The sequence below is a fragment of the Myotis daubentonii genome, chromosome 2 (genome assembly GCF_963259705.1).
Source record: "Myotis daubentonii chromosome 2, mMyoDau2.1, whole genome shotgun sequence".
In the NCBI taxonomy this organism is placed as follows: domain Eukaryota; kingdom Metazoa; phylum Chordata; class Mammalia; order Chiroptera; family Vespertilionidae; genus Myotis; species Myotis daubentonii.
In genome coordinates this window covers 117131389-117158668 of record NC_081841.1, presented here as the reverse complement: position 1 = coordinate 117158668, position 27280 = coordinate 117131389, and the positions used below count along the sequence as shown (strand labels likewise).

The 27280-nt window shown below is 43.8% G+C and overlaps 1 pseudogene; it reads left to right on the top strand.

The window, feature by feature from the left end:
- Positions 1-18663: 18663 nt before the first annotated feature.
- On the top strand, positions 18664-19875 carry LOC132228263 (ADP/ATP translocase 2-like; annotated as a pseudogene).
- Positions 19876-27280: the final 7405 nt, after the last annotated feature.

Below are 27280 nucleotides of genomic sequence, written 5' to 3'. Positions count from 1 at the left end.
GCAAATTAAAATCACAATGAGATACAACCTCACACCTGTAAGAATGGCTATTATTAATAAATCAACAAACAACAAGTGTTGGCTAAGTAATGATGAAAAGAGAACCCTTGTGCACTGTTGGTGGGGATGTAGATTGGTTCAGCCACTATAGAAAACAGTATGGATGGCGCAGAGAAAATTAAAATGAACTGCCTATGACCTACATTTCCACTTCCGGGTATAAATTTGAAGAAACCCAAAACACTAATTCAAAAGAATATATGTACCCCTATGTTCATTGCAGCATTATTTACAAAGATATGAAAGCTATCCAAATGCCCATCAATAGATGAGTGGATAAAAAAATGTGGTACATATATAAATGAAATATTACTTAGACATAAAAAGGAATGAAACCCATGCACTGCTGGTGGGAATGCAGACTGGTGCAGCCACTGTGGAAAAGAGTATGGAGTTTCCTCAAAAAATTAAAAATGAAACTCCCATTTGACCCAATGATCCCACTTCTAGGAATATATCCCAAGAAATCAGAAACACCAATTTGGAAGGATATATGCACCCCTATGTTCATAGCTGTATAATTTACAATAGCCTAAGTGCCCATCAGCAGATGAGTGGATTAAAAAACTGTGGTATATCTACACAATGAAATACTATGCTGCTGTAAAAAAGGAAGAGCTCTTACCATTTACAACAGCATGGACGAACCTGGTGAACATTATGCTAAGTGAAATAAGCCAGTTGGAGAAAGATAAATATCACCTGATCTCACTCATTTGTGGAATATAATAAACAACATAAACTTATGAACAAAAATAGATCCAGAGACAGAGAAGCATAAAACAGACCATCAAACCTCAGAGGGAAGGCAGGGTCGGGGGCGGGTAAGAGATTAACCAAAGGACTTGTATGCATGCATATAAGCATAACCAATGGATGCTGACACTGGGGCAGTGGGGGAATGTCCTAGGGGGTAGGAGTGGCCGGGGAGAGGTTGATGGGGGAAAAAGGAGACATATGTAGTACTTTAAATAATAAAGAATAATAATAATAAAAGTAATGAAATTTTACCATCTCCAATGTGTAGGTGGACCTAGAGGGTGTTATACTAAGTGAAGGAAGTCAGACATACAAATACCATATGATTTCACGCACATATGGAATTTTTTTTAAAATATATTTTATTGATTTTTTACAGAGAGGAAGGGAGAGAGACAGAGAGTTAGAAACATCGACGAGAGAGAAACATCGATCAGCTGCCTCCTGCACATCTCCCTCTGGGGATATGCCCGCAACCCAGGCACACGCCCCCGACCGGAATCGAACCTGGGACCCTCCAGTCCGCAGGCCGGCGCTCCATCCACTGAGCCAAACCGGTTTCGGCACATAGGGAATTTAAAGAAGAAAATAAATGAACAAGCAAAAAGAAACAGACTCCTAGATACAGAGAACAGACTCATGGTTCCCAGAGGAGAGGGAGGTTTGGGGTTGGGTGAAAAGGTGAAGGGATTAAAAAATACAATTTGGTAGTTATAAAATAGTCACAGAGATGTAAAGTACAGCTTAGGGAATATAGTCAATAATATTTTTAAAATAATTCTTTATTGTTGAAAGTATTAGATATGACTCCTTCTTTCCCCCACTGACTCACTCCAGCCCACCCCATCCCCCACCCCAGGCCTTCACCACCCCATTGTCTGTGGCCATGGGCCATGCATATATGCACACAAGGTTCTTGGTTGATTACTTGCCACCCACCTACCCTTCCCCGCATTCCCTCCGAGATTCCAAACTCTGTTACATGCTTCCATGACTCTGGATCCACTCCATTCATCAGTTTATTTTGTTACTTCTATTCCACATATGAGTGAGATCATATGATACTTGTCTTTATCTGACTGACTTATTTCACTTAGCATGATACCTTCCAGGTCCCTCCATGCTGTCTAAAGAGTAAGAGGTACTTCTTTTTTACTGCTGCATATTATTCCATAGTATACTAATAAATGTACCAAATATGTTCTCTCATATAGTGAGCTCCCTTTTTGATTTGTTGATGATTTCTTTTGCTATGCAGAAGTTTTTTATTTTGATGTAATTCCATTTGTTTATTTTCTCTTTAGTTTCCTTTGCCCTAGGAAATTATCCGTAAACACATTGCTAGGAGACATGTCTGAGATTTTGCTGCCTATGGTTTCTTCTAGGATTTTTATGGTTTCATGAATTACATTTAAGTCTTTTATCCATTTTGAGTTTATTCTTGTGTATGGTGTAAGTTGGTGGTCAAGTTTCATTTCTTGCATGTATCTGTCCAATTTTCCCAACACCATTTATTGAAGAGACTATTTTCACTCCATTGTATGCTCTTGTCTCCTTTGTCAAATATTAATTGAGCATAATGGCTTGAGTCAATTTCCGGGGTCTCTGTTCTGTTTCATTGACTACTATGCCTGTTCTTGTGCCAGTTACAGGCTGTTTTGATAACGGTGGCTTTGTAGTATAGCTTGAAATCTGATATTGTGATTCCTCCAACTTTGTTTTTCTTTCCAAGATTGCTGCAGCTACTTGGGGTATTTTTTGATTCCATATAAATTTTTGGAGTATTTTTCTAGATCTTTGAAATATGCTGTTGGTATTTTAATGGGGATTGCATTGAATCTATAGATTGCTTTGAGTAGTATGGACATTTTAATGATGTTGATTCTACCGATCCATGAACCTGGTATATTTTTCCACTTGTTTATAGCTTCTTTGATCTCTTTTTTCAAAGCCCTGTGGTTTTCTGAGTACAGGTCTTTTGCCTTGGTTAAGTTTATTCCTGGGTATCTAAATTTTTGTTGTTGTTGTAATGGTAAATTGGATTGCTTGTTTAGTTTCTCTCGCTGAGAACTCATTATTGGTGTATATGAAAGTCATTGATTTTTGAGTGTTGACTTTGTATCCTGCTACATTGCCAAATTCATTTATTGAATCTAGTAGGGTTTTTAAAAAAATATATTTTATTGATTTTTTTACAGAGAGGAATGGAGAGGGATAGAGAGTTAGAAACATTGATGAGAGAGAAATATCAATCAGCTGCCTCCTGCACACTCCCCACTGGGGATATGCCCGCAACCAAGGTACATACCCTTGACCGGAATCGAACCTGGGACCCTTGAGTCCGCAGGCCGACGCTCTATCCTCTGAGCCAAACCGGTTAGGGCGAATCTAGTAGGTTTTTGATGGATTCTTTAGGGTTTTCTATGTACAACATCATGTCATCTGTGAATAATGAGAGTTTTACTTCCTACTTTCCAATTTGGATGCCTTTTATTTCTTTTTCTTGTCTGATCGCTGTGCCTAGTACTTCCAGTACTATGTTGAACAGCAGTGGTGAAAGTAGGCATCCCTGTCTTGTTCCTATTCTTAGGGGAAATGATTTTAGTTTTTGCCCATTTAGTATGATGTTTGCTGTTCGTTTGTCATATATGGCCTTTATCATGTTGAGAAATGCTCCCTCTATTCCCACTTTGCTTAGAGTTTTTATAAAAAATGGGTGATAGATTTTGTTGAATGCTTTTTCTGCATCTATTGATATGATCATGTGATTATTATTTTTTTGTTGTTGTTAATCTTCACCTAAGGATATTTTTTCCATTTATTTTATTTTATTTTTTAATATATATTTATTGATTTCAGAGAGGAAGGGAGAGGGAAGAGAGAGATAGAAACATCAATAATGAGAGAGAATCATTGGTTGGCTGCCTCCTGCATGTCCCCTACTGGTGATCAAGCCAGCAACCTGGGCATGTGCTCTTTACCAGAATCGAACCTGGGACCCTTCGGTCTGCAGGTTGTCACTCTATCCACTGAGTAAAACCAGCTAGGGCTCCATTTGTTTTTAGGGAGAGTGGAAGAGAGAGGGGAAGAGAGAGGGGAAGACAGAGAAATATTGATATGAGAGAAACACATCGATTGGTTGCCTCCTGCATGAGCCCCAGCCAGGGCCCGGGCTGGGGAGGAGCCTGCAACCAAGGTACATGCCCTTGACTGGAGTCAAACCCCAGATCCTTTGGTCTGCAGGCTGATGCTCTATCCACTGAGCATACTGGCTAGGGCCATGTGGTTTTTGCATTCAATTTGTTATGTGGTCTATCACGTTTATTGATTTCTGAATATTGTACCAACCTTGCATCCCTGGAATAAAATCTCACTTGGTCATGTTGTATCATCTTTTTAATATATTGATGGATCTGATTTTATAATACTTTGTTAAGGATTTTAGTGTCTATGTTCATCAAGAATATTGGCCTGTAATTCTCTTTCTTTGTGGTGTCTTTATCTGGTTTTGGAATTAGGATAATGCTGACCTCATAAAAACTGTTTGGAAGTGTTCCTTCCTCTTGGATTTTTTTGGAATAGTTTGAAAAGTGTAAGTGTTAGTTCTTCCTTGAATGATAAAACTCCCCTTTGAAGCCATTTGGCATCTGGGTTTTTGTTTGCTGGGAGTTTTTTGATTACTGCTTCTATTTCATCAGTTGTTATTGGCCTATTCAGGTTTTCTGAATCTTCCTGATTCAGTTTTGGGAGATTGTATTTTTCTAGGAATTTGTCCATTTCATCTGCATTGTCAAGCTTGTTGGCATATAGTTGTAATAAATTTTCCACACTTTTTCTTAAATCCTCTGGTCTGTGCACTCGTTCTTTGGCATCAGGAGACAGGACCCCAGGAAAAACCCTCGGCTCACTATTCCAGTTATTAGCTTCACAGGGATTTTTGTGCATTATCCCTTTAAGAGGATGTCTGAATTTCCAGTCTCTCCCTGGCAAACAGCAACCCTGCTGCTTTTCACAGCCAGATTTTGTGTGAGTGCCCTCTTCAGTTCTGGTGCTCTCTCCTGGGGAGCCCAGCTTGGGGATTAGACCCCAGTGGCAACCCCCCATAGCTGAGATATTTCTTCAGAACTTCAGTTGCTATCTGTGGGCACCTGACCATCTCTCTCTCTCTCTCTCTCTCTCTCTCTCTCTCTCTCTCTCTCATATATTTTTATTGATTTCTGAGAGGAAGGAAGAGGGAGAGAGAGTTAGAAACATCAATGATGAGAGAGAACCATTGATTGGCTGTCTTCTGCATGCTCCTTACTGGGGAATTGAGCCTGTAACCTGGGCATATGCTCTTGACTGGAATCAAACTCGGGATCCTTCAGTCCACAGGCTGACACTCTATCCATTGAGTCAAACCAGCTAGGGCATGACCAGATCTTTCATGCCTCTGCCCCTCCTACCAGTCTCTATGCAATCTCCAGTTTTGGTCCTTGGTTATCAGGGTTCTTTCCAGTGAGTCTTCCATTGATTATTCAGGCAGTTTTCCTGTATTTTAGTTGTAATTCCAGTTTGTTCCTGAGAGCATGTCCATGCAGCATCCACTTAATCTGCCACCATTTTTAGTCTTTGGATATAGTCAATAATATTGTCATAGATATATATGGTGCCAAGTAGGTACTTGTTGTCTAACCACTATGCTGTACACTGAAAATGAATATAAAATAATATTAAATATAAACTATAATGTAAAAATAAAATTTTAAAAACAGTTTTTGTGGAGTCTCTGTACTAAAGATTTATCTTGGGATATATAGGTCTGAATGAGCTCATGTTAAGCCAATTGGAGCTTAGCTTGTCTTGCATGCCATGGTTTGTGTTAAGTGACTCAGGAGGCAGCGTAGGAAATAAAGAGAATCGAGTCAATCAGAAAGAAAAAGAAGAAAGAAAGAAAGAAAGAAAGAAAGAAAGAAAGAAAGAAAGAAAGAAAGAAAGAAAGAAAGAAAGAAAGGTTTTAATCTGCATCCCAGTGTGACCCACAAACCCCAAGGCAGGGCCAGTGGATTAGCGCCAAGAGGGAGGGGGGTGCTTTGTTTTATACTGCAGTTGGGTGAGGGGTGGGGGCATGAACTGAGGAAGTTCCTGCCGCAGGGTATTCAGTAAGGAGTCAGTATCTGTGTGGGGGTCGTTGTGGATACCAGGGAGGAGCCTGGTATCTGTGTCTGGCACCCTGATCTATTAAAATTCCAGGGAGAGTCCATTATCTTGTCACACATCTGCATGCATCTGATCCTGGGCTTCCTCTGATCTAACAGTTTGGAGCAGCTTATCAGTTTTGAGATTCATGCAGTTAATTTTACAAATGTGGTTTTTGTTTCTCAATATGTTTGCATTTTAGAAAGATCATCAAGACGTCTTGAGAGGAAGGGATCAAGTGGGGATAGATGAGACTCAAAGAGACTCATGGGAGACTTTCAAGTAATACACAACACTTTATGGGCCCAGCACGCTTCCGCTGCGCTACTCTGCTACAAGTAATACACAACACTTTAAAAGGCAATGTTGGAACTGGATAATCACCATGAATCAGGGAGTGGGTAACAGATGAAGGATAATGCAGAGGAAGCTATAGCAGCATGTGGAAACTGAATAATTGTAGGAGGAATAGGGCAGGATAAGAGATAGGGAGGATTTTGGATTGACACCAGCCTTCTAGCTTGAGTGAATAGGGTGGAAGAAAAGGTTGACAAAAATATAGTAAGTTCAAGGTGAAATGATTACCCGTGGACATATTGGTGCTGTCCAGAGGACATTCACTCATTCATTTTTAACAAACATTTATTGAGCTCTTATTATGTGCTAGGTGTTAGGTTAGGTGGCTCAGGAGGCGGCGCAAGAAATAGAGTCCAGTGAATCAGAAAAGAAAGGAAAGGAAAAGGTTTATTCTGCGTCCCCGGGAGACCCACGTACCCCCAGGACAGGGCACGTGGATTCACGCCAACAGGGAGGGGGGCGCTTTTTTTATACTGCAGTTGGGTGAGGGGCGGGGACATGAGCTGAGGAATTCTCTGCCGCAGGGGATGGGCGGGGGTATTCAGAAGAAGTCCCTATCTGTGTGGGGGTATGTGGATTCAGGGAGAAGAAGCTGGTATCTGTGTCTGGCATGTTGATCTGTGAGAAATCCCAGGGGAAGTCCATTGTCTCATCACATGTCTCTGATCCTGGGCTCTCTCCGCCCTAACATTCCGGCCTTTTGGTGATAAGGGACGGCGACTCTTTCTGACTGCTTCCAGCTGGCTAAGGGCGACGGAGGGGGGGCGTTTAAAGGCCAGGGTTAGGCAGAGGCAGGTCGGAGGGCAGCCGAGCGTAGGGATGGAGCAGGAGCTGATTCACAGTCACTCTGACATCTCCGCGATCCGGGAGCGGATGAACTTGAGGAGGCAGGGGGCTAGGAGAAAAAAGACACAGATGAGAATCAGGGGCCCTATCATGGGTAGGACCCAGGTGGCTAAGGGGCTTTGGAACCAGCCGGAAGGAGAGTTGTCCTGGAAGTGTCCTGCATGTCGTTCTTCACTCAGCTTAGTCAGGGTCTGTACGTTTACGTTTTGCTCCACTACTCCGGCTCGATGTAGTAACAGCATTCTTCCTGAAGGAATATACAGGTTCCTCCTTTTTCTGCAGTCAGAAGGTCTGAGGCGAGCTGGTTCTGTAGGGCTACTTGGGCTACTGATGTCACTTGCTGCTGTAGGGAGGCTAAAAGAGGCAGTAGTAGACTCCAGGGCTAACTGGAGCTTGTCATTAAAGTACTGAGCAGTGACCAGACTGTTCCCGAGGGCCCCCCAGTGAGGCCTACCAAGGCAGTGATACTCACCCCTAACATGACAGGGAGGAAGGCAGCCAGGTGGGTCCAGGGATGGGATGGAGGGAGCAACCAGTGAGCTCCGACTCTCCGTACAAGGTTAGTTGGGGAACTACTGTGACCACGAAGCAAGGCCCGGGGTCAGAGGAGTTCATGCAGTTGCTTAAGGTGCCATTGCACCAAAAGAAGGTACCTGGACTGGCCTTGGTGGGGCTGGCTGCGGTGTAGTTCTGGGTGCAGTTCCACGTGACTCGCCCTCCGGTTACCGGATTACTGGTCTGGTAGCATATCCGTGGGGGCAGGATGGGCTCTGGAGTTTCGGGTTCCCAAAGGGGAATGCCAGCCACAGGAGGCTGACATTCACCTTTCCCTTGGGTTCTTGGAGAAGTCGTGAGTGGGATGGCAGCCAGCAAAGACCTGCCAGGTGACTTGTTTGCCATTCTGGTAGTAGGTTTCACGGACCTTGAACCTCCACACATAAGTGGGTGGGGGTAGGTGTAGGTTGCTGAGGGCCAGGAGGAGAAGGAAGAGGGGAGGGTGGTTAAGGCGGACCTTAGTGGGGCCCAACACCTCACATTTATAGAAGTCATGCTGCTCCGGGGTCCTCTTGAGTCTGGAGAGGCGGTGCCAGGACAGGTCGTCAAGCTGGGGTCGCCAAGCAGCTTGGCCACAGTGGGGGCTGTGAGGATTACAGTGTGAAGTCCTGTCCACCTAGGCTCCAAGGCTTGTGGTTGTAGGTTCTTAAGGAGGACCGAGTCACCAGGGTGAAGGGCTGGTCTTGGGAGTCCTGGTCGGTCGGCTCTGGCTTGGGCAGAAACCTGTTCTCATGTTCTCAGAGCAATTGCCTGGTTAAAGACAGATATGGGAGATACGTACCCAGGGGAGGGGGATCAGTAAGAAGACGGTGATTGAGCAAGAAGAGTCAAAAGGGCTCAAGAAAATGGGGCTCCTTGGTGTAGCCGGAGTTTGGTCAGGGCCATGGGCAGGAGGTCCGGCCAGGAGCTGCGAATTTCTAGAGAGTTTAGTTAGATGGTGCAATAGGTTGGAATTGAGTGGCTATGATGAGGGTGCGAGCCAGTGACAGAAATCCAGCAGGATGTAGAGGAGGAGGGATTGATGTTTGAGAGTAGATGGAAAGTTGTGTTGATGAGGGTGGGCATAGGAGTAGGTACAGGGTTCGTAAATAGAGAGTGACACTAGAGGATTTCCCATCCAGACAGTAGAATTGATGACTCCCTCATCATTCCATGTCCCATTTCACCTGAAAATATGAAAAACCTGAGCAGAATCGGAGGGTCCCTTGCCCGGTAAGAGCCTGTGAGGAATGATGGGTCATCCGGTCCTGGATGGTGTCGCCGAATCTTCTTCGGGGATGGTGGGAGGCACTTGGTGAGCCTGAGAGAGGTAGGTATTGCAGCGAAAGCGGGAGAAAATGTTAGAATGGGCTGTTATCCAAGGGAAAATGGAAGGAGCAGTGGAAGCCAGGGACCTGGAGGCTGGAGAAAAGGCGGGGAGAGGGAGGGAGCAGGTTGCGCAGCCTGTTCCCAGGCCTCTAGCCGCTTGGATTTTAAAACTGTCTTGGATTTTAAAACTGTCGCATTTTTCCTTTGGGAAGGGTGAAGGGGGATGGGGCGAGGTCAGAGCAGTTTTCAGTTCAGAGGAGGGGACAGTAGTGGCGGAGAGAAGGAGAAAAGGCATTCACAGCGAAGATTGAGGTAGGCGACGACTGAGCTAGGCAAAGACTGAGCTAGGCTACTGTGGTCTGGGACAACAGGGCCCCATGACTGGATGCATGGCAGTGGGGGATCTGCATCCCTGTAAAGGGAGGGGGCCAGGAGTGGGAGGAGCAGGGAAGCTGAAGGGCTCAGAGTGAGCTGCAGAGTGGCCACTAGGATGGTGAGGATGTCTTGTCCTGACAGGGGCATGGGGCATGCTATCATCAAGGAGGCAGGGAAGGAGTCCGGTGGCCAGAGGGCAGGTGGATTTGCCGTCAATACCCATGTCCGAGATCTTGGAAGGATAAAGGGGCCCTAAAAAGGAGAGCAGGACAGAGAAGGCAGCCCCCGTGTCAATCGGGAAGGTGACCTGTGGCCTTCAGTGCAGCCCTGAGCATGGCGAGGATGACGGGGTCATCAAGGCTGGGCGTCTTCAGTCTTCAGCCCATCCCAGCATGGCCAGTGGTGGTGCGTCATGGCCTCCTGGAAGGGTGGTCCTTTCACGCTGAGACGTAAAGGGCCCGCCACTTTTCCAGGGGCAGTCACTCTTCCAGTGACCATTTTGACCGCATGCCGGGCAGGGCTTGGTCGGAGCTCGGGGCCAGGGGCACTGCATTGCCCAGTGGCCTTCATTTCCGCATTTGAAGCATTCTCCAGTGGCGTTCCTTTCATTGTACCCCCACCGCTCACAGCCCCCTTAGGGCCATGGCGGCTGCCGTCAACCTCAGGGCCACAAACAACTAAGGCATGTCTGCAGGTCTACCTCCTGTGGAAGGCAGGCCTCCCATTCTGACTGTGCCTGCTCCTCCAGGGCATTAAGAACCTTCAAGGCCATTTTTCACTCGATCTCGGACCTGGGTTTGAGGACCAATAAAGACCTTAAAGGTCGGGTTAGAGTGGGGGGCATAGATTCAGACTATGCCCTCAGTTCCTGGGCGGGACTATGGCAGGGGTAGAATGGGCGCAGAAATGGAAGAGGCTGTTTTGGAGCTGACATTCTTAGGATTTGGGCTCTAGGGGAGAAGGAAGCTTCTCGTTAAGAGGGTCTGAAGAGAGCACAGCTGCAACCTCTCGCAAAGGGAACTGGTCGGCCACCTGTGAACTAAAGTGCTGGCAGTCATGGTGGCGGAGTTTCGGCAGAGCGCACAGAGGAAGGCGGGCACAGAGGAAGGCTGGCACAGAGGAAGGCGGGCGGTTAGACCTTAGGGCACTGTGTGGGGTACAGGTTACTAAGGCAGGCTGTAAGGGAAGGGGAGAGCGCGGGAGAGGTGGCCTGAGTGGGCTTGGGAGAAGTATCGGCAGTTGAGTTTAAAAGCCACAACCTCCCAGGGGCAGAACGGAGGAGGAAGGACAGAAGGAAGGTAGAGCCTACGGGACGCGTGTGTGTACCGACTGGGAAAGCAGGCAGGGGCAGGGGCGGCAGGGGACTTGAGTTTCCAGCTCCCGCAGCGGCTATGGCTTTAGCGGCTGCGGCGGTGCGCGGACAGACAGACTGCGGGGCGGCGGAGACGTGCTGGGACTGGGGTTGTAAAAGGCGGTTTGAGTTTCGGCCGCAGTGGGGCGGGCAGAAGAGGGGAGGCGGGGTCAGGAGGTGGAAGAAGGTGTGGCTGGAGGAGGGTCCGGCAGGGAGGAAGAGGAGAGAGGGTGATGGACAGGGGCACGAGGCCGGTGGGAGAGCGGCGCCTTTCGCCGGGGGAATTTGTGGTGGCCTCTCCGGTGGAGGGGGTGGGGGGACGCGGAGACGATGGCGGTGCCGTCGCTGCGTCCCACACACAGCACATGAACCCACTCCCACATGCACCACACACACCGCGGGCTCAGCGGTGCGGGGAGCGGCACGGCGCAGGGACAGCCCGGAGGGAGGAGGAAGGGCGGAGCGAGAAGAGATGGCGGGAGGAACTGGGGGAGGGACGGGGAACGCAGAGAGATGGAGAGAGGCTGAGAGAGAGACTGAGAGAGAGAGACTTGGGCAAATTTCCCAGTTCACTGGCAGAAATTACTGAGGTCGGTGTGACGGTAAAGTCAGGGTCCCGTTTTCATTAGCCAGATCGGCGAGCCGGCACCCTAGAGGTGTGCTCAGGTCAGGTTTGGAATTTGGATTCCCCGTGCTCGATACCCGTGGCCTGTAGCGGGGCTAAAGGCTGGCGTCCCAGCAGTTTATCCCACGCTACGGAGAGACGGAGGGAGGGACCGTGGGTGGGGTAGAGGCGTCCCTGCTACCCCCCCAGGTCCGGAGGAGCCTTCCTGGAAGGGTCCGGAGAGGCAATCTCTGACGTGGCCACGGTTTACGGACAGAGATGCCGGCGGGGCGGGTGGCCACATGGGACCGGCACGGGGGCGGGGCGGGACTCACCGCTGATGCTGCTGAACTGGGAAAAGTTGCTGAGCTGAAGAGATGAGGTCCTGGTGGGTCCAGAGCCACGAGGAGGGAGAGGCGGGCACCCAAAGCCGTGGAGGCACGGCCAAATGGAGTGCTCACGCCACCCGGGTTTCAAGGCACCAAATGTTAGGTTAGGTGGCTCAGGAGGCGGCGCAAGAAATAGAGTCCAGTGAATCAGAAAAGAAAGGAAAGGAAAAGGTTTATTCTGCGTCCCCGGGAGACCCACGTACCCCCAGGACAGGGCACGTGGATTCACGCCAACAGGGAGGGGGGCGCTTTTTTTATACTGCAGTTGGGTGAGGGGCGGGGACATGAGCTGAGGAATTCTCTGCCGCAGGGGATGGGCGGGGGTATTCAGAAGAAGTCCCTATCTGTGTGGGGGTATGTGGATTCAGGGAGAAGAAGCTGGTATCTGTGTCTGGCACGTTGATCTGTGAGAAATCCCAGGGGAAGTCCATTGTCTCATCACATGTCTCTGATCCTGGGCTCTCTCCGACCTAACACTAGGCTCTCTTTCAGGTAATGGGATAAATTAGTTAATTGCTTCCCCCTGACCCCAATCCATGCTCATGTTGAGTTTACATTTGAATGAGAGGAGATTAAAAAATAAATAATAAACATGCCAAATAAGTGAACTTTCTGGTGTTTTAGATTTTGACTAATGTTATAGGAAAAATATAGAGCCAGGTAATGGGATTAGGAGTGGTAGGGAGTGACCTGGGTGGTAATTTTAAATGTGGCACTAAGGGTGGGCTCCACTGAGAAGGAGGCCTCTGAACAAACACTTAAAGAGGTTAGATCCAAAAATATCTGGAGAAAGTATATTCCAAGTAGTGCTTTCAGGTAAAATACAGGACACCCAGCTAAATTTGAATTTCAACTAAGTAATGAATAATTTTTTCATGTAAATATTTCCCATGCAATATTTGGGATATAGTTATATTAAAATTATTTGTTTATCTGACATGCAAATTCAACTGCATCCTGTATATTTATTTGTTAAACCAGGGAACCCAATTTCAGACTAAGAAAACAGCTTGTGCAAAGTGTTATGCCCAGAATTCAAGATCCCCAAGATACCATGCCAGGGAGCCAATCCGATGCAAAAGCAGAAGGTCCTTTATTGAGTTAGCTAACCCGACCCGGACCTCCAGCCGACGCAGCGACCGGAAAACCGAGTGATATCCATGAGAAAATCAGGGCTTTAATAGTGAGGGGAGGGGGCTAGCTGTGGGCCCTTCGGATTGGCCAGGCGCCAAGTCGGGTCTTGTTGCACAGGATGCGGTCATCTCTATGGCGCGAACATCCCTTGCTTGTCATTAGAAATCCCGGGCGTGGCCAGCAGGGGCCTGGGCTTCCGGGAAGAAGGCACTCTTCTGAGCACATGGCCTCTGCCCCAACATGGAGGATCCAGGGTAGGATGGAGGGCATAGCCCTCGCCCTTTCACAAAGGTCCTAAGAAGGGACTGTTCCAGGAAAAAACAAAAGGCCAGTGTGGCTGGAACACCACAAGGTTGGGGAGGGAGTGGGAGATGCTTAGCCAGAGGCCACTGTGAAGTTGTGGCTTTAATCTGAATGAGATGGGGATGTGCTGCAGGGGTTGGGGTACAGGGAATAGGAGCTGACCTACTTGTTAACAGGGTTATTCTGGCTGCAGAGTGAGACTAGACTGGAGGAGAATGGAGGAAGCAGAATGATCTCTTGGTCACCTCTGGAAAAGGGACTGTGTGCAGGATGGTGGGTGATCAGAATTTGTTAGCTTTTTTATACTTCTGAAGAATATTTAAAATTTAAGAATAAAGAGAGATTGCTTGCAGTTTCATGGGCATTTGTCTTGTTTGTCTAAAATTAGATTGTAAGCTTTTTGAGACAGAGACTAAAATCTTCACTCCAGCTCAACCAGCATGGCTCAGTGGTTGAGTGTTGACCTATGAACCAGGAGTTCATGGTTCAATTCCCAAGTCAGGACACATGCCTGGTTGCAGGCTCAATCCCCAGTGGGGGATGTGCAGGAGGCAGCTGATCAAGGATTCTCTCTTCATTGATATTTCCATCTCTCTCTCCCTCTCCCTTCCTCACTGAAACAAAAATATTTTTTAAATAAATAAATAAATAAAATATTCCCTCCAGGAGTCAGCAAATTTTTTTTCTGTAAATATTTTAGGCTTTAAAGTCCAAGAGGCAAAATTGACAATATTAAAAATATACTTAGGTGCCGAAACCGGTTTGGCTCAGTGGATTGAGCGTCGGCCTGCAGACTGAAAGGTCCCAGGTTCGATTCCAGTCAAGGGCATGTACCTGGGTTGCGGGCACATCCCCAATAGGAGATGTGCAGGAGGCAGCTGATCGATGTATCTCTCTCATCGATGTTCCTAACTCTCTATCTCTCTCCCTTCCTCTCTGTAAAACATCAATAAAATATATTTTTTTAATAAAAATATACTTAGGTAAGAGAGAAAACAAATTTCCACAACATTTTATTGACAAAATTTGAAATATAATAACAACCAAGTGTGATGTTTTGTGATACAGGAATTCTAGTGAAAAGAATGGAATTCTTTGGGGAGTAACACTTTACTTAGATGGAGTTCAAAGTTAGTATTTCCTATCATCAAAATCTATTGCAAATATACATCTGTTACTGCTTATCGGTAATGAGATTTCACCTACTTTATCTTTGAAAATGTTTCTTCACACAGATAAGTACTGCCTAATCTGAGTTCGAGCCATAAATATATGCTTTTAATTAAAAGTATTTATCACACATTTATTTTATAATTGGAAATTTATACCTTTTAACCATGTTAATACATTTTGCCCACCCTTAGGCTCAACTCTAGCAATCACTAATCTATGAGTTTGTTTTTAGAGTCCACATATAAGTGAGAACACATATTTGTCTTTCTCTGATTTATTCTAGTTAGCATAATGCCTCAAGGTTCAGCCATGTTGACACCAATGGCAGGATTTCCTTCATTTTTAGGCTGAATAATATTCCACCACATTTTCTTTATCCATTCATACATCAATAGACACTTAGGTCCCTCCCATGTCTTGGCTATTATAAATAATGCTGCAACAAACATGAAGGTTCAGAGATCTTTTTGAGTTAGTGTTTTGTTTCCTTTGGATAAATACCCAGAAGTGGAATTGCTGGATTATATGGTACAGTCAAATCTTGGTTCTCAAACATCTCCCATCTTGAACATTCTGTTCTTGACCAAGTTGTTCATAGAAAAAATGTCTCCATTTTCAAACAAAACTTCAGTCCTCAGCCTGACAACCCTTTCAAACTAATGCAACAGTATGACAAAAAGCATCTCTTGGGCCACAAACAAAGGAGAGAATCAGTTTACTGCTAAACCTCGGGTTGTTAACACCTCAGGAAATTGAGCTGTGAATATATTTGTGTGTTTTTTTGCTGTTGAAATGGATGATTTTAAAACATAACGAGGCCATCAAGTATGCTGATATTGTTAAAGGTGTGGAAGTGCTCACAGAACAATGATCACAGGCAATTGAAGAGGTAGAAAAATTGTTGTTGATTTGGATAAATGAAAAGCAATTAGCTGGTGATAATATTTTTGAGTTGTGATATATAAAAAAGTGAAGATGCTGCACCCCTGGAATGAGTGCTGAAAGTGATTCATTTAAGGCTAGGAGGGGGTGGTTCAATAACTTTAAGAAAAGAAGTGTTTGTTTATAGATTAAACAGTATATTAGACATGTACTGTATGTAAGAAAGGTTAAAACAGAGAATCATTTAGGGGTCTGGAACAAATTAATTCAATTTACATTATTTCTAATGGGAAAAAATGATTTGGTTATCAAACAAATCGCTTCTTGAACAGCATCTCCAAACCTATTAAGTTTGATAAGTACAGAGGTTTCACTGTACTTAATTTTTTAAGGAACTCCATACTATTTTTCATAATGGCTGCATAAATTTACATTTTCATCAACAGTGCACAGGGTTCCATTTTCTCTAACATCCTCATCAACACTTGTTATTTCTTGTCTCTTTTATAATAGCCATTTAACAGATGTGAGAAGATATCTCATTGTGGTTGTGATTTGCATTTCCTTGATCATTAGTAATGCTGAGCACTTTTTCTTGCACATGTATGTCTTTGGAAAATGTATATTCAGAGCCTCTGTCCATTTTTAAATCATATTTTTTTGCACTTTTGTTATTGAATTGTATGAGTTCTTTATATATTTTGTATATTATCCCTTTGCCAAATATATAAATTGCAAATATTTTCTCCCATTTGGTAGGTTGCCTTTTTATTTTATTTTATTTTATTTTTTTTATTTTTATTTATTTTATTTTATTTTATTTTTAATTAAATCTTTATTGTTCAGATTATTACATTTGTTCCTTTTTTTTCCCCCCCCATAACTCCCCTCCTCCCAGTTCCCGCCCCACCCTCCGCCCTCACTCCCCACCCACTGTCCTCATCCATAGGTGCACGATTTTTGTCCAGTCTCTTCCCACATCTCCCACACCCCTTTCCCCCCCAAGAATAGTCAGTCCATTCCCTTTCTATGTCCCTGCTTCTATTATAATCACCAGTTCATTCTGTTCATCAGATTATTTATTCACTTGATTCTTAGATTCACTTGTTGATAGATGCATGTTTGTTGTTCATAATTTGTATCTTTACCTTTTTCTTCCTCTTCCTCTTCTTAAAGGATACCTTTCAGCATTTCATATAATCCTGGTTTGGTGGTGATGAACTCCTTTAGCTTTTCCTTATCTGTGAAGCTCTTTATCTGACCTTCAATTCTGAATGATAGCTTTGCTGGATAAAGTAATCTTGGTTGTAGGTTCTTGGTATTCATCACTTTGAATATTTCTTGCCACTCCCTTCTGGCCTGCAAAGTTTCTGTTGAGAAATCAGCTGACAGTCGTATGGGTATTCCCTTGTAGGTAACTGAGTTTCTTTCTCTTGCTGTTTTTAAGATTCTCTCTTTATCTTTTGCTCTTGGCATTTTAATTATGATGTGTCTTGGTGTGGTCCTCTTTGGATTCCTTTTGTTTGGGGTTCTCCGTGCTTCCTGGACCTGTAAGTCCATTTCTTTCACCAGGTGGGGGAAGTTTTCTGTCATTATTTCTTCAAATAGGTTTTCAATATCTTGCTCTCTCTCATCTTCTGGCACCCCTATAATTCGGATGTTGGTACGCTTGAAGCTGTCCCAGAGGCTCCTTACACTATCCTCGCATTTTTGGATTCTTTTTTCATTTCGCTTTTCCGGTTGGATGTTTTTTGCTTCCTCGCATTTCAAATCATTGACTTGATTCTTGCGCTCCTCTGGTCTGCTGTCGGGCGTCTGTATAATATTCGTTATTTCAGTCCGTGTGTGCTTAATTTCTAGTTGGTTCCCCAATATAAGATCGAGGGTCTTATTAGTTTTCGTGTAGATCTCATTAAGTTTATCGGCAGCTTCTAAACAGTTCTTGAGAGACCTTAAAAGTGTGGTTCTGAACTCTATTTCTTCCATTGACAATTTTGTCCTGTTTCTTTGTCTCCGCATTTTGTTATGCTTCCTTGGTGCACCCCCTAGTGGTCTTTGTTCACAGTCTTATAGATAAATCTTGATTGTTGTAGCTAATTCCAGGGAGGGTTTGACCTCCAGGCCAAGTGGCTGTGAGGATCAGCTGTGTCTGCAGAGAGAGAACTTCTGTCCTCTAGGGAGGTGCTAATCTAGCCTTTGCCTGAGGCTATCCGGCAAATGGTTCTGCGCTCGGCTTGGGCGGGGCGGGTCGCACAGGATCAACAGGGTGGGCCGGAGAGAGCAGTTATGGCGGCTCTCAGTCCTGTCCCCAGGGGCTCTGCCTCTCTGAGTCCCAGCACCCGCTGCAAAGCTCGGAGAGAAAGCTGCCCTCGCTCTGACCGAAGCCAGACAGTCCCGCTTCTCCCGTTTGAGTCTGGGTCCCTAGAGACTCGCCCGGATCTGGAGCTGAGAGTCTGCGACTCCCTCCCGATTGAAAACAACAACCGCGCCCTCCGCCGCCAGCCCGCTCCGCGCACTCCGCACCTCAGAATTTGACTTCAGCACTGCGCCTCCTCTGAGTGTCCGTATGCGTTTCTCTTTCCTCCTAGTTGTAGGACTTCCACTCAGCCAGCGTTCCTGTGGTTCTGGGTGATGTCCCTTCCGTTTTTTGGTTTCACTTTTGAAGTAGTTGTTCAAAGCAGCGAACTCCGGCGTTAACCTATGCCGCCATCTTCTATTTTATTGATGGTTTCCCTTTTTTGTGCTGAAGCTTTTTAGCTTGATGCAGTCCCACTTCTTTATTTTTGCTTTTGTTGCCTTTGCTTTTGGTATCAAATACAAAAAAAATAATCACCAAGACCAAAGTCAAGGAGTCTATTGCTTGTGTTTTTTTCTAGGAGTTTTATGGTTTCAGGTTTTACATTTAAGTCTTTAACCCACTTTGAGTTACTTTTTCTGTATGGTATAAGGTAGTAGTCTAGTTTTATTTTTTTTGCATGTGGCTGTTCAGTTTTCTCAACACCATTTATTGAAGAGACTATTCTTTCCCTCATTGTATATTCTTGGCTTTGTTCTCACAAATTAATTGAGCTTATATGCATAGATTTATTTCTGGGCTCTATTCTGTTCCATTAGCAATGTGTTTGTTTTTATGCTAATATCATACTGCTTTGATTACAATAGTTTTGTAATATAGTTATGCCCACATAAATTTATGTATAAGAATATTTATTATATTATTTGTACAAAAAAACTTCCCCTAAAATAATTAAAATGTCCAGTATGGGATATTTTTAAAATGTGGGTAGATTTATAAAAATACTTTACAGCCATTAAATATCTTGTTTTAAATTCTCAAATTAAAAGGCAGATATTGGCAGATGAATTAAAAATGATTCATGCCTAGAGCCCCGGAGTTCAGCCAGTTATGGTCCCAGGCCAGCAGTCGTCTGCTTCTTCTTTTCAACATGACAGATGCCGCTGTGTCCTTTGCCAAGGACTTCTTGGCAGGTGGAGTGGCCGCAGCCATCTCCAAGACAGCGGTAGCACCCATTGAGCGGGTCAAGCTGCTGCTGCAGGTGCAGCATGCCAGCAAGCAAATCACTGCAGATAAGCAATACAAGGGCATTATAGACTGTGTGGTTCGTATCCCCAAGGAGCAGGGAGTCCTGTCCTTCTGGTGTGGGAACCTGGCCAATGTCATCAGATACTTCCCTACCCAGGCTCTCAACTTTGCCTTCAAAGATAAATACAAGCAGATCTTCCTGAGTGGTGTGGACAAAGCCCAGTTTTGGCGATGCTTTGCAGGGATCTGGTATCAGGTGGTGCTGCTGGGGCCACCTCCTTGTGTTTTGTGTATCCTCTTGGTTTTGCCCGTACCTGTCTAGCAGCTGATGTGGGCAAAGCCAGAGCTGAAAAGGAATTCAAAGGCCTTGGTGACTGCCTGGTTAAGATCAACAAATCTGATGGGCTTAGAGGCCTATACCAAGGCTTTAATGTGTCGGTACAGGGTATTATCATCTACCGAGCTGTCTGCTTTGGTGTCTATGACACTGCAAAGGGAATGCATCGAGATCCCAAGAATACTCACATCTTCATCAGCTGGATGATCGCACAGTCCATCACAGCGGTGGCTGGGTTGACTTCCTATCCATTTGACACTGTTCGTCGCCGCATGATGATGATGCAGTCAGGGCGCAAAGGAACTGATATCATGTACACAGGCACACTTGACTGCTGGAGGAAGATTGCTCATGATGAAGGAGGCAAAGCTTTTTTCAAGGGTGCATGGTCCAATGTTCTCAGAGGCATGGGTGGTGCTTTTGTGCTTGTCTTGTATGATGAAATCAAGAAGTTCACATAAATTATTTCCTAGTCTTCCCTCCCCCAGCACCCGTGAATAGGCATGTTGTATTATGTAACATATCTTGAGCATTCTTGACAGACTTGGTTGTCTGTTTTATCAGTGGCAACTATTTACTGGTTGAAAATGGGAAGCAATAATATTCATCTGACTAGTTTTCTCTTAAAGCCATTTCCAGGATGATGATGGGACTCAATTATGTTTTTTAGTTCAGTCACTCCTGATAAACAAAAAATTTGAAGAAGCAAAAAATATCTGAAGTATAAAAAAAATAATTCATAATTTAGGTACAAATTCAACATAGGTTGAAATTTAAAGGATGAAAAATGTATTCCACGTAAGTACTAACCAAAGAAGCTAGGGTGGATATATTATTACCAAAGTATATTTTAAGTCAAGAAAAGGTTAAAAGAAACATAGATAAAAGTTTCAATCCATGAAGAAGATATAACTTATAAACATATACACACCTAACAACAGAGTTTTATAAAGAAAATTTTGACAGAATTGAATAAAGAAATAGACAGTTTTACAATAATGGTTGGAGAATGTGATATTTCATTTTCAATAATGGATAGAACAACCAGGCAGATGATCAGTAAATAAATAGAGAACTTAAAACTATAAAATAATTAGATCAAACAGACATATTAAATATAATCCACTCAACAACAGAATATACATTCTTCTGAATTAACATAGAAAAATTTCCAGGATAGACCAGATGTAAGAATACAAAAAAGTCTTAATACATTTTAAGGATTGAAACCATGCAAATTACTTTTCTGACCATAATGGAATAAAACTAAAAGTCACTAATAAAAGAAAAATTACAAATATGTGGAAAGTAACAACACACTCTTAACTGATGATTCAAGGAAGAAACCACAAGGGAACTTTGAAAATGCTTTGATACAAAAGAAAATGAAAATACAGTATGCCAAAATGTATGGGGTGGTTAAAAAACAGGGCTAAGAGGGAAATTTATAGGTGTAAAAGGTTACAATAAAAAGAAGAAAAACAGATAGGATCTAAGATAGCTGCCAACAGGATGGCAGGCTGCAATACAGTGTGTGAATGAGAGAGCAAAAGGAGAGTTCGTGGATGTGTGGGGAATGTCTGTATTTGTGAATGAGGGACAGTCATATTCCACAGGACTGTTGGGGACTGGCAGACCAGGCTCCCCTGGCCAGGCAGCCTCTACTACTGCTGAAATATCTCCTGGAGCAGCTGGCTCTGCTGCAGAGACAGCGCCATCTTGAAGGGGAGAGCGGCTGTGATTAGAAATCCAGCCTTACCTTCAACCAAGGAGACCTCAGATCCTACAACCACAATGCCCAGGGACTAGCTGCCTCAGCTGTGAACCCACGAACACTGAGACTCCAGACTCCCTGTCCATGGGCACCTAAAAGTTTGTCCAGGGGGAGACAAAGTGGTGCCAAATACGTGGACATGCCCTGCACCTTCTCACAGAGCAGATGGAAGGAACAATTGAATTGAATAACATCCACCTGGAATTGGCGAATTTAACACAGCTGGTGAGGCAATCCGTGGACGGAAAGGTCAGAGATCCATTGCCTAGAGAGAGGCGAGATATGGGATCCAGGCTGAAGGGAGAAAAGTGCACAGGAGGATCTACAGCAGGGGTGGGCAAACTTTTTGACTCGAGGGCCACAATGGGTTCTTAAACTGGACTGGAGGGCCGGAACAAAAGCATGGATGGAGTGTTTGTGTGAACTAATATAAATTCAAAGTAAACATCATTACATAAAAGGGTACGGTCTTTTTTTTTTTTTTTTAGTTTTATTCATTTCAAATGGGCAGGATCCAGCCCGCGGGCCGTAGTTTGCCCACGGCTGATCTAGAGTCTTAGAGGGAAACTGCACTCCATCAAACCCATGGCCCTTGGGGTCAGTGTAGCCCTCAAAAGTGGAAGGGGGTCCACAGGCCTGCTGGCAGGGGGGACTCTAGATCTAAGTCCACAGCCATGAGAATCTGTGCCCAGAAAGGCAGCCTGAAGTTCTATACTGGCCGCACAGTGCCAGGGGAAAAAGACGCGAGTCAATGTGGTTCCCTTCGTCTTTCTTTTTTTTTTTCTTCTTGTTTTTGCTTGCTAAGTCCAGTACATAGGATCTTCCAATTAAAAACACTCACCGAGGCTGCAGGGGAAAGTTGTTTTTGTAGAAACGGGATCAGAATAAGGAGAGATGAGTAGGAAACCAGCTCTGGGTCAGTCAGTCCCTCCAATCCAGTATTAAGTGCGGCAGGGAAAGAAGAGTCTAAAGGAGCTGTGGGCAAACTACAGCCCGTGGGCCGGATCCGGCCCATTTGAAATGAATAAAACTAAAAAAACAAAACAAAAAAAACACACCGTACCCTTTTATGTAGTGATGTTTACTTTGAATTTATATTAGTTCACACAAACACTCCATCCATGCTTTTGTTCCGGCCCTCTGGTCCAGTTTAAGAACCCATTGTGGCCCTCGAGTCAAAAAGTTTGCCCACCCCTGGTCTAAACACTGCATAGAGACAGAGAAACCAAGATGGTGGCATAGGTAAACACTGGAAATTGCTGCCTCACACAACCACTTCAAAAATACAACTAAAAGACAAAACAGACATCATCCAGAACCACAGGAAGGCTGGCTGAGTGGAAATTCTACAACTAGAAGGAAAGAGAAAAGCACACTGAGACTCAGAGGAGATGTGGAAGTAAAGTGCAGAGGTACGGAGGTGCACTTGGAAAGAACTGGCAACTGAGGACACGGTTGTCTTTTTCAATCAGGAGGGAGCTCCAAGCTTCCTCCCAAACTCCAGTTCCGGGCGAGTATCTGGGGACCCAGACTCATATGGGGAGAAACTGAACTGTCTGGCATGGGTCAGAACTCAAGGGTGGCTTTCTCTCAGAGGTGCTTGCAGGGATTACTGGGACACTGAGACCCGGGCCTCTTAGGGTAGGACTGAGGATTAGCCATTGCTGTTTGCTACGCCCTGTTGATTCCCTGATACTCTGCCCCACCCATGCTGTGCACAGAGGCTTTTGCATATGAAAGGCCTGGCCCTTTGCAATCTGAAAATTACCTAACAAACTGCAGCTGGGTCAGAGAGGCCCAGAACTTCCAAAAGAAGGCCCAAGGCCCCACAGCAGCTTGCATTGCTTCACAGCTGGGCCTCATCTGGGCACCTCCAAACCCCAAACAAAGAAGAGGCATCTGCAGATCTCTCCATAGCTCCTGCTGGGTAGCCTCAGGCAGAGGTTAATTTAGCACTTCCTTAGAGATCCAAGAGCGAGTGTACCCTGTGGTCAGAGTGGGACCATCCAGATTACAACTCCTCAGATCCATAAGGGACACACTCAGGGGGCAGACTCAGTGAGCACCAAAGCCCCACTGAAGCAAGTCTTGCCACATAAGGGTGTTTCTAGCACAGAAGATCTCCCACTGTAGACACAGCTGATTCTCATAGCCAATTGGCCTGGAGGTCAATTCCTCCCAGTGATACTTACAACAATCAAGGCATAAATACAACAAGACTGTGCAAAAAGCCTACAAGGGGGTGCACCAAGAGTGTCCACCTCAGGTAATTGAGGAGGCTGAGCCACTGGGCCCTATAGGACACCTAGCACAGAAAGCCACTCTATCAACACAGGGAAGCATAAAAATTGCAGAGACAAAGAAACAGGACACAAATGACAGAAATGGAGGAAAGCAAACTACTGGATATAGAGTTCAAAACCACACTTTTAAGGTTTTTCAAGAATTTTCTAGAAACCACCGATAAATTTAGTGAGACCTTCCATAAATCTAGTGAGACCCTCGAGGTTATGAAAAAAGGACCAACTAGAAATTAACCATACACTGACGGAAATAAAGAATATTATACAGACTCCCAACAGCAGACTAGAGGATCGCAAGAATCAAGTCAAAGATTTGAAATACGAAGAAGCAAAAAACACCCAACTGGAAAAGCAAAAAGAAAAAAGAATCCGAAAATATGAAGATAGTGTAAGGAGTCTCTGGGACAACTTTAAGCATACCAACATCCAAATTATAGTGGTGCCAGAAGAAGAGAGAGCAAGATATTGAAAACCTATTTGAAGAAATAATGACAGAAAACTTGCCCTACTTGGTGAAAGAAATAGACTTACAAGTCCAGGAAGCACAGAGAACCCCAAACAAAAGGAATCCAAAGAAGACCACACCAAGACACATCATAATTAAAATGCCAAGAGCAAAAGACAAAGAGAGACTCTTAAAAGCAGCAAGAAAAAAATAGTCATTTACCTCCAAGGGAGTACCCCTATGACTGTCAGCTGATTTCTAAACAGAAACTATGCAGGCCAGAAGGGAGTGGCAAGAAATATTCAAAGTGATGAATAGCAAGAACCCACAACCAAGATTACTTTACCCAGCAAAGCTATCATTCAGAATTGAAGGTCAGATAAAGAGCTTCACAGATAAGGAAAAGCTAAAGGAGTTCATCACCACCAAACCAGTATTATATGAAATGCTGAAAGGTATCCTTTAAGAAGAGGAAGAAGAAGAAAAAAAGTAAAGATACAAATTATGAACAACAAATACACATTTATCAACAAGTAAATCTAAAAATCAAGTGAATAAATAATCTGATGAACAGAATAAACTGGTGAATATAATAGAATCAGGGGCATAGAAAGGGAATGGACTGACTATTCTCAGGGGGAAAGGGGTGTGGGGGGTACGGGAAGAAACTGGACAAAAATCGTACACCTATGGATGAAGACAGTGGTGTGGGGGTGTACGGGCAGAGGGTGGGGTGGGAACCAGGTGGAGGGGACCTATGGGGGGAAAAAAGAGGGACAACTGTAATAACCTGAACAATAAAGATTTAATTAAAAAAAATAAAGTCCATATCACCTGAAATAAATATTACTAAAACAAAACAAAACAAAATAAAAAACTAAAAACAAAACAAAAAACACTGTGTAGAGGGCCCATTTATTCCCAGATATTAATACAGAAACACTGCCACCCAGGGGTTATGTCAGAAATTGACTCTTGTGTAAATACAACTGAAGGCAGGCAGAAACAAAGTGACCAGGGAGATCCTGCCTGCTTGAAAACAAACACTTCTCTCTTCTCTTTCTTCACTATCCAAATTGTTTTTCTTCCTTTTTTTCTTCCTTTGTCTTTATGTCTGTCTTCTTGTTGTTGTTGGTTTGATTGCTTACTAGTCTCTTTTCTTTTCTTTTTCTGCTTCTGTATTTTCTCTCCTTGCTTATTCTTTTCTTCTATTAATAGCTTAATTAATTTCAATCACCAACTCAGGCCTATCTACTCTCTATTCTCCTTTTCCAAAAATAGACGAATACATAGATAGATAGATTAAAGAAAGGGGAAGTTTATATATATATTTTTAACATTTATACTTTTTTCTTTTTTTGTATTTTGTTTTTTATTTTTCTTCTTATACACTCTTTCTACCCCCTCTATACTGAATTGTGGCAATTTCCCCATTCATTCAATTCCTTGACCTTAAATTCTGGAAATAAGCTCTCCATCCTCAGATTCATCTGGGTGTTTGTTGTTTGGGTGTTTGTTGTTTTCATTTTTTGGATTAGTTGTTGTTTCTTGTTTCCATTCATCTCTTAAAAGCAGCAAGAGAAAGAAACTCAGTTACCTACAAGGGAATACCCATACGACTTTCAGCTGATTTCTCAACAGAAACTTTGCAGGCCAGAAGGGAGTGGCAAGAAATATTCAAAGTGATGAATAGCAAGAACCCACAACCAAGATTACTTTACCCAGCAAAGCTATCATTCAGAATTGAAGGTCAGATAAAGAGCTTCACAGATAAGAAAAAGCTAAAGGAGTTCATCATCACCAAACCAGTATTATATGAAATGTTGAAAGGTATCCTTTAAGAAGAGGAAGAAGAAGAAAAAGGTAAAGATACAAACTATGAACAACAAATACACATTTATCAACAAGTAAATCTAAAAATCAAGTGAATAAATAATCTGATGAACAGAATGAACTGGGGATTATAATAGAATCATGGGCATAGAAAGGGAGTGGACTGACTATTCTTGGGGGAAAAGGGGGTGTCGGTGATGCAGGAAGAGACTGAACAAAAATTGTGCACCTATGGATGAGGACATTGTCAGGGGTGAGGGCGGAGGGTGGGGTGGGAAATGGGTGGAGGGGAGCTATGGGGGGAAAAGAGGAACAACTGTAATAATCTGAACAATAAAGATTTAATTTAAAAAAATAAAAGAAATGATGCAAGAGCAATGTTGGAGCAGCCATGGCAATGCATGCAGCAGACACCAACAAAATTTTCAAGACAAAGTGGGAAGTTTTGGAGCTAATGGATCACCAGTGGGCAGTAGATTATGTCAAAGAGGAACTCATGGTCAAAGATCTCCACTTTGAAAGCATGTTCAATAGGAATTACAGATCTCTATTTTTTTAAGACAAAGCATGGATTAGCTCTGCTAGGAACTTGTAGTAGCCCTTCACCTTGTACCTTTTGTTTGAGCTGGAGCCTCTCAGAATGAAGAGAATGCATGAGCTGGTGAGCATGCAGTAAGGATCCTTCTGGTTTGAGCTGGGCTTGCATTTATGTTTGAAATTAGAGGAAATGAGGATTATGTGCTGGGTGGCATTTAGGAAAAGGGCTATTTTTAAAATGCTTTAAAATTTCTTTCTGCCCTAGCCGGTTTGGCTCAGTGGATAGAGCGTCAGCCTGCAGACTGAAGGGTCCCAGGTTCAATTCCAGTCAAGGGCACATGCCTGGAGTTGAGGGCATGATCCCCAGTGCAGAGCGTGCAGGAGGCAGCCGATCAGTGACTCTCTCTCATCATTGATGTTTCTATCTCTCTCTCTCCCCTTCTCCCTTCCTCTCTAAAATCAATAAAAAATGTATTTTAAAAAAATAAATTAAAAAAAAGAATAAAAATGGTGACAAACAAGTTCCCACTTAATAACTTTAAATGTAAAAGGATTGAATGCCCAATCAAAAGACACAGGGTAGCTGAGTGGATAAGAAAACATGATCCATATATTTGCTGTCTATAGGAGACCAATCTCAGAACAAAGGACTCACACCTTTGTTGAGAGTGAAGGGATGGAGAAAGGTTTTTCAGGTGAACGGAAATGAAAAAAAGCTGGGGTAGCAATACTTATATCAGACATATTAGTCCTCAAAATGAAGGCCCTAACAAGAGATAAGGAAGACCATAATACTAAAGGGAACAATTCAACAAGAAGATATAATTCTGGTAAACATATATGTGCCCAATACAGGAGCACCCAAATACATAAAAAAAACACACAAAAACTTCTGGAGGATATCAAGGGAGAGATTTACAGCAATACAGTCACGGTAGGGGACTTTAATACCCCACTAACACCACTGGATAAATCCTCTAAACAAAAAATCAGCGAAGAAACATCAATCCTAAATGACTCACTAGATCAGATAAAATTAATTGACATCTTCAGAACATTTCACTCCAAAGCCACAGAATATACATTCTTCTCAAGTGCATATGGGTCATTTTCAAAGATAGACCACATATTGGGACACAGGCAAAATCTCTTCAAATTCAAGAAGATAGAAATCATATCAAGCATCTTTTCAGATTACAATGGCATAAAATTAGAAATCAACTACAATAAAAA